Raw genomic sequence first — 8,894 nt, forward strand, 5'->3', positions numbered from 1 at the left:
GACCATCCTCCCCAATACAACAACCGACCATCCTCTCCAATACAACATCCGACCATCCTCTCCAATACAACAACCAATCATCCTCTCCAATACAACAACCAATCATCATCCCCAATACAGCAACCGATCATCATCTCCAATACAACAACCGACCATCTTCCCCAATACAACAACCGACCATCCTCCCCAATACAACAACTGACCATTCTCTCCAATACAACAACCGACCATCCTCTCCAATACAACAACTGACCATCCTCCCCAATACAACAACTGACCATCCTCTCCAATACAACAACAGACCATCCTCTCCAATAAAACACCTGACCATCCTCCCCAATACAACAACCGACCATCCTCTCCAATACAACAACCGGCCATCCTCCCCAATAAAGCAACTGACCATCCTCTCCAATACAACAGCCGACCATCCTCTCCAATTCAACAACCGACCATCCTCCCCAATACAACAACTGACCATCCTCCCCAATACAACAACTGACCACCTTCTCCAATACAACAACTGACCATCCTCCCCAATACAACAACTGAAAATCCTCTCCAATACAACAACTGACCATCCTCTCCAATACAACAACTGACCATCCTCCCCAATACAACAACTGACCATCCTCCCCAATATAACAACTGACCATCCTCTCCAATACAACAACTGACCATCCTCCCCAATACAACAACTGACCATCCTCTCCAATACAACAACCGACCATCCTCTCCAATACAACAACTGAGCATCCTCTCCAATGAAACAACTGACCATCCTCTCCAATACAACAAACGACCATCCTCTCCAATACAACAACTGACCATCCTCTCCAATACAACAACCGACCATCCTCCCCAATAAAACAACTGACCATCCTCTCCAATACAACAAACGACCATCCTCTCCAATACAACAACTGAGCATCCTCTCCAATACAACAACTGACCATCCTCTCCAATACAACAACTGACCATCCTCTCCAATACAACAACCGACCATCATCCCCAATACAATATGTGACCATCCTCTCCAATATAACAACTGACCATCCTCCCCAATACAACAACTGACCACCCTCTCCAATACAACAACTGACCATCCTCTCCAATACAACAACTGACCATCCTCCCCAATACAACAACTGATCATCCTCTCCAATACAACAACTGACCATCCTCTCCAATATAACAACTGACCATCCTCCCCAATACAACAACTGATCATCCTCTCCAATATAACAACCGACCATCCTCCCCAATACAACAACTGACCATCCTCCCCAATATAACAACCAATCATTCTCTCCAATACAACAACTGAGCATCAACAACTGACCATCCTCCCCATACAACAACTGACCATCCTGCCCAATACAACAACTGACCATCCTCTCCAATACAACAACTGACCATCCTCCCCAATACAACAACTGACCTTCCTCTCCAATACAACAGCCGACCATCCTCTCCAATACAACAACTGACCATCCCCCCGAATACAACAACTGACCATCCTCTCCAATACAACAACTGACCATCCTCCCCAATACAACAACTGACCATCCTCTCCAATACAACAACTTACCATCCTCTCCAATACAACAGACCATCCTCTCCAATACAACAACTGACCATCCTCCCCAATATAACAACCTATCATTCTCTCCAATACAACAACTGACCATCCTCTCCAATACAACAACTGACCATCCTCCCCATACAACAACTGACCATCCTGCCCAATACAACAACTGACCATCCTCTCCAATACAACAACTGACCATCCTCCCCAAACAACAACTGATCATACTCTCCAATACAACAGCCGACCATCCTCTCCCATACAACAACTGACCATCCTCCCGAATACAACAACTGACCATCCTCCCCAATACAACAACCGACCATCCTCTCCAATACAACAACAAATCATCCTCCCCAATACAACAACCGACCATCCTCCCCAATACAACAACCGACCATCCTCCCCAATACAACAACTGACCATCCTCTCCAATACAACAACCGACCATCCTCTCCAATACAACAACTCACCATCCTCTCCAATACAACGACTGACCATCCTCCCCAATACAACAGCTGACCATCCTCTCCAATACAACAACTGACCATCCTCTCCAATACAACAACTGATCATCCTCTCCAATACAACAACTGACCATCCTCCCCAATACAACAACTGACCATCCTCCCCAATACAACAACTGACCATCCTCCCCAATACAACAACTGACCATCCTCTCCAATACAACAACGGACCATCCTCTCCAATACAACAACCGACCATCCTCTCCAATACAACAACCGACCATCCTCTCCAATACAACAACCGACCATCCTCTCCAATACAACAACCAATCATCATCCCCAATACAGCAACTGACCATCCTCCCCAATACAACAACCTACCATCCTCTCCAATACAACATCCGACCATCCTCTCCAATACAACAACCAATCATCCTCCCCAATACAACAACCAATCATCCTCCCCAATACAACAACCGACCATCCTCTCCAATACAACAACCGACCATCCTCCCCAATACAACAACTGACCATCCTCTCCAATACAACAACCGACCATCCTCTCCAATACAACAACTGACCATCCTCTCCAATACAACAACTGACCATCCTCCCCAATACAACAACTGACCATCCTCTCCAATACAACAACTTACCATCCTCTCCAATACAACAGACCATCCTCTCCAATACAACAACTGACCATCCTCCCCAATATAACAACCAATCATTCTCTCCAATACAACAACTGACCATCCTCTCCAATACAACAACTGACCATCCTCCCCATACAACAACTGACCATCCTGCCCAATACAACAACTGACCATCCTCTCCAATACAACAACTGACCATCCTCCCCAATACAACAACCGACCATCATCTCCAATACAACAACCAATCATCCTCCCCAATAAACAACTGACCATCCTCCCCAATACAACAACCAACGATCCTCTCCAATACAACAACCAATCATCCTCTCCAATACAACAACTGACCATCCTCTCCAATACAACAACCGACCATCCTCCCCAATACAACAGCTGAACATCCTCTCCAATGCAACAACTGACCATCCTCTCCAATACAACAACAGACCATCCTCTCCAATACAGCAACTGACCATCCTCCCCAATATAACAACCAATCATTCTCTCCAATACAACAACTGAGCATCCTCTCCAATACAACAACTGACCATCCTCCCCATACAACAACTGACCATCCTGCCCAATACAACAACTGACCATCCTCTCCAATACAACAACTGACCATCCTCCCCAATACAACAACTGACCTTCCTCTCCAATACAACAGCCGACCATCCTCTCCAATACAACAACTGACCATCCTCCCGAATACAACAACTGACCATCCTCCCCAATACAACAACCGACCATCCTCTCCAATACAACAACCAATCATCCTCCCCAATACAACAACCGACCATCCTCTCCAATACAACATCCGACCATCCTCACCAAAACAACAATCAATCATCCTCTCCAATACAACAACCAATCATCATCCCCAATACAGCAACTGACCATCCTCCCCAATACAAGGACCTACCATCCTCTCCAATACAACATCCGACCATCCTCTCCAATACAACAACCAATCATCCTCCCCAATACAACAACCAATCATCCTCCCCAATACAACAACCGACCATCCTCTCCAATACAACAACCGACCATCCTCCCCAATACAACAACTGACCATCCTCTCCAATACAACAACCGACCATCCTCTCCAATACAACAACTGACCATCCTCTCCAATACAACAACTGACCATCCTCCCCAATACAACAACTGACCATCCTCTCCAATACAACAACTTACCATCCTCTCCAATACAACAGACCATCCTCTCCAATACAACAACTGACCATCCTCCCCAATATAACAACCAATCATTCTCTCCAATACAACAACTGACCATCCTCTCCAATACAACAACTGACCATACTCCCCATCCAACAACTGACCATCCTGCCCAATACAACAACTGACCATCCTCTCCAATACAACAACTGACCATCCTCCCCAATACAACAACTGATCATACTCTCCAATACAACAGCCGACCATCCTCTCCCATACAACAACTGACCATCCTCCCGAATACAACAACTGACCATCCTCCCCAATACAACAACCGACCATCCTCTCCAATACAACAACAAATCATCCTCCCCAATACAACAACTGACCATCCTCCCCAATACAACAACCGACCATCCTCCCCAATACAACAACTGACCATCCTCTCCAATACAACAACCGACCATCCTCTCCAATACAACAACTGACCATCCTCTCCAATACAACGACTGACCATCCTCCCCAATACAACAGCTGACCATCCTCTCCAATACAACAACTGACCATCCTCTCCAATACAACAACAGACCATCCTCTCCAATACAACAACTGACCATCCTCCCCATACAACAACTGACCATCCTGCCCAATACAACAACTGACCATCCTCTCCAATACAACAACTGACCATCCTCCCCAATACAACAACTGACCATCCTCTCCAATACAACAGCCGACCATCCTCTCCAGTACAACAACTGACCATCCTGCTGAATACAACAACTGACCATCCTCTCCAATACAACAACTGACCATCCTCCCCAATACAACAACCGACCATCCTCTCCAATACAACAACTGACCATCCTCCCCAATACAACAACCGACCATCCTCTCCAATACATCAACCGACCTTCCTCTCCAATACAACAACCGACCATCCTCTCCAATACAACAACCGACCATCCTCTCCAATACAAGAACCGACCATCCTCTCCAATACAACAACCGACCATCCTCTCCAATACAACAACCGACCATCCTCCCCAATACAACAACCGACCATCCTCCCCAATACAACAACCGACCATCCTCTCCAATACAACAACCGACCATCCTCTCCAATACAACAACTGACCATCCTCCCCAATACAACAACTGACCATCCTCCCCAATACAACAACTGACCATCCTCCCCAATACAACAATTGACCATCCTCCCCAATACAACAACTGACCATCCTCCCCAATGCAACAACTGACCATCATCTCCAATACAACAACTGACCATCCTCCCCAATGCAACAACTGACCATCCTCTCCAATACAACAACCGACCATCCTCCCCAATACAACAACTGACCATCCTCTCCAATACAACAACCGACCATCCTCCCCAATACAAGAACTGACCATCCTCTCCAATACAACAACTGACCATCCTCTCCAATACAACAACTGACCATCCTCCCCAATGCAACAACTGACCATCCTCTCCAATACAACAACCGACCATCCTCCCCAATACAACAACTGACCATCCTCTCCAATACAACAACTGACCATCCTCCCCAATACAACAACTGACCATCCTCCCCAATACAACAACCGACCATCCTCCCCAATACAACAACTGACCATTGTCCCAATGCAACAACTGACCAGCCTCTCCAAAACAACAACTGACCATCCTCTCCAATACAACAACTGACCATCCTCTCCAATACAACAACTGAGCATCCTCTCCAATACAACAACCAACCATCCTCTCCAATACAACAACCAACCATCCTCTCCAATAAACAACCAATCATCCTTCCCAATACAACAACTGACCATCCTCCCCAATACAACAACTGACCATCCTCTCCAATACAACAACTGACCATCCTCTCCAATACAACAACTGACCATCCTCTCCAATACAACAACTGACCATCCTCTCCAATACAACAACTGACCATCCTCTCCAATACAACAACCGACCATCCTCTCCAATACAACAACTGAGCATCCTCTCCAATACAAAAACCAATCATCCTCTCCAATACAACAACTGACCATCCTCTCCAATACAACAACTGACCATCCTCTCCAATACAAAAACCAATCATCCTCTCCAATACAACAACTGACCATCCTCTCCAATACAACAACTGACCATCCTCCCCAATGCAACAACTGACCATCCTCTCCAATACAACAACCGACCATCCTCTCCAATACAACAACTGAGCATCCTCTCCAATACAAAAACCAATCATCCTCTCCAATACAACAACTGACCATCCTCTCCAATACAACAACTGACCATCCTCTCCAATACAAAAACCAATCATCCTCTCCAATACAACAACTGACCATCCTCTCCAATACAACAACTGACCATCCTCCCCAATGCAACAACTGACCATCCTCTCCAATACAACAACCGACCATCCTCCCCAATACAACAACTGACCATCCTCTCCAATACAACAACCGACCATCCTCTCCAATACAACAACCAATCATCCTCCCCAATACAACAACCGACCATCCTCTCCAATACAACAACCAATCATCCTCTCCAATACAACAACCAATCATCCTCTCCAATACAACAACCGACCATCCTCTCCAATACAACAACTGAGCATCCTCTCCAATACAACAACTGACCATCCTCCCCAATACAACAACTGAGCATCCTCTCCAATACAACAACTGACCATCCTCCCCAATACAACAACTGACCACCCTCCCCAATACAACAACTGACCATCCTCTCCAATACAACAACTGACCATCCTCTCCAAAACAACAACTGACCATCCTCTCCAATACAACAACCGACCATCCGCTCCAAAACAACAACTGACCATCCTCTCCAATACAACAACTGACCATCCTCTCCAATACAACAACCAATCATCCTCTCCAATACAACAACTGACCATGCTCCCCAATACAACAACTGAGCATCGTCTCCAATACAACAACTGACCATCCTCCCCAATACAACAACTGACCATCGTCTCCAATACAACAACTGACCATCCTCTCCAATACAACAACTGACCATCCTCTCGAATACAACAACTGACCATCCTCTCCAATACAACAACTGACCATCCTCTCCAAAACAATAAATGACCATCCTCTCCAATACAACAACTGACCATCCTCTCCAATACAACAACCAACCATCCTCTCCAATACAACAACTGACCATCCTCCCCAATACAACAACTGACCATCCTCTCCAATACAACAACTGACCATCCTCTCCAATACAACAACCAATCATTCTCTCCAATGCAACAACTGACCATCCTCTCCAATACAACAACTGACCATCCTCTCCAATACAACAACAAATCATCCTCCCCAATACAACAACTGACCATCCTCCCCAATACAACAACCGACCATCCTCCCCAATACAACAACTAACCATCCTCTCCAATACAACAACCGACCATCCTCTCCAATACAACAACTGACCATCCTCTCCAATACAACAACCGACCATCCTCTCCAATACAACAACTGACCATCCTCCCCAATACAACAACTGACCATCCTCCCCAATACAACAACTGACCATCCTCCCCAATACAACAATTGACCATCCTCCCCAATACAACAACTGACCATCCTCCCCAATGCAACAACTGACCATCATCTCCAATACAACAACTGACCATCCTCCCCAATGCAACAACTGACCATCCTCTCCAATACAACAACCGACCATCCTCCCCAATACAACAACTGACCATCCTCTCCAATACAACAACCGACCATCCTCCCCAATACAAGAACTGACCATCCTCTCCAATACAACAACTGACCATCCTCTCCAATACAACAACTGACCATCCTCCCCAATGCAACAACTGACCATCCTCTCCAATACAACAACCGACCATCCTCCCCAATACAACAACTGACCATCCTCTCCAATACAACAACTGACCATCCTCCCCAATACAACAACTGACCATCCTCCCCAATACAACAACCGACCATCCTCCCCAATACAACAACTGACCATTGTCCCAATGCAACAACTGACCATCCTCTCCAAAACAACAACTGACCATCCTCTCCAATACAACAACTGACCATCCTCTCCAATACAACAACTGAGCATCCTCTCCAATACAACAACCAACCATCCTCTCCAATACAACAACCAACCATCCTCTCCAATACAACAACCAATCATCCTTCCCAATACAACAACTGACCATCCTCCCCAATACAACAACTGACGATCCTCTCCAATACAATAACTGACTATCCTCTCCAATACAACAACTGACCATCCTCTCCAATACAACAACTGACCATCCTCTCCAATACAACAACTGTCCATCCTCTCCAATACAACAACCGACCATCCTCTCCAATACAACAACTGAGCATCCTCTCCAATACAAAAACCAATCATCCTCTCCAATACAACAACTGACCATCCTCTCCAATACAACAACTGACCATCCTCTCCAATACAAAAACCAATCATCCTCTCCAATACAACAACTGACCATCCTCTCCAATACAACAACTGACCATCCTCCCCAATGCAACAACTGACCATCCTCTCCAATACAACAACCGACCATCCTCTCCAATACAACAACTGACCATCCTCTCCAATACAACAACTGACCATCCTCTCCAATACAAAAACCAATCATCCTCTCCAATACAACAACTGACCATCCTCTCCAATACAACAACTGACCATCCTCCCCAATGCAACAACTGACCATCCTCTCCAATACAACAACCGACCATCCTCCCCAATACAACAACTGACCATCCTCTCCAATACAACAACCGACCATCCTCTCCAATACAACAACCAATCATCCTCCCCAATACAACAACCGACCATCCTCTCCAATACAACAACCAATCATCCTCTCCAATACAACAACCAATCATCCTCTCCAATACAACAACCGACCATCCTCTCCAATACAACAACTGAGCATCCTCTCCAATACAACAACT

Source organism: Somniosus microcephalus, chromosome 17 (assembly GCF_052327205.1).
Source record: "Somniosus microcephalus isolate GS21.2 chromosome 17, FLI_Smic_1.0, whole genome shotgun sequence".
Lineage (NCBI taxonomy): Eukaryota > Metazoa > Chordata > Chondrichthyes > Squaliformes > Somniosidae > Somniosus > Somniosus microcephalus.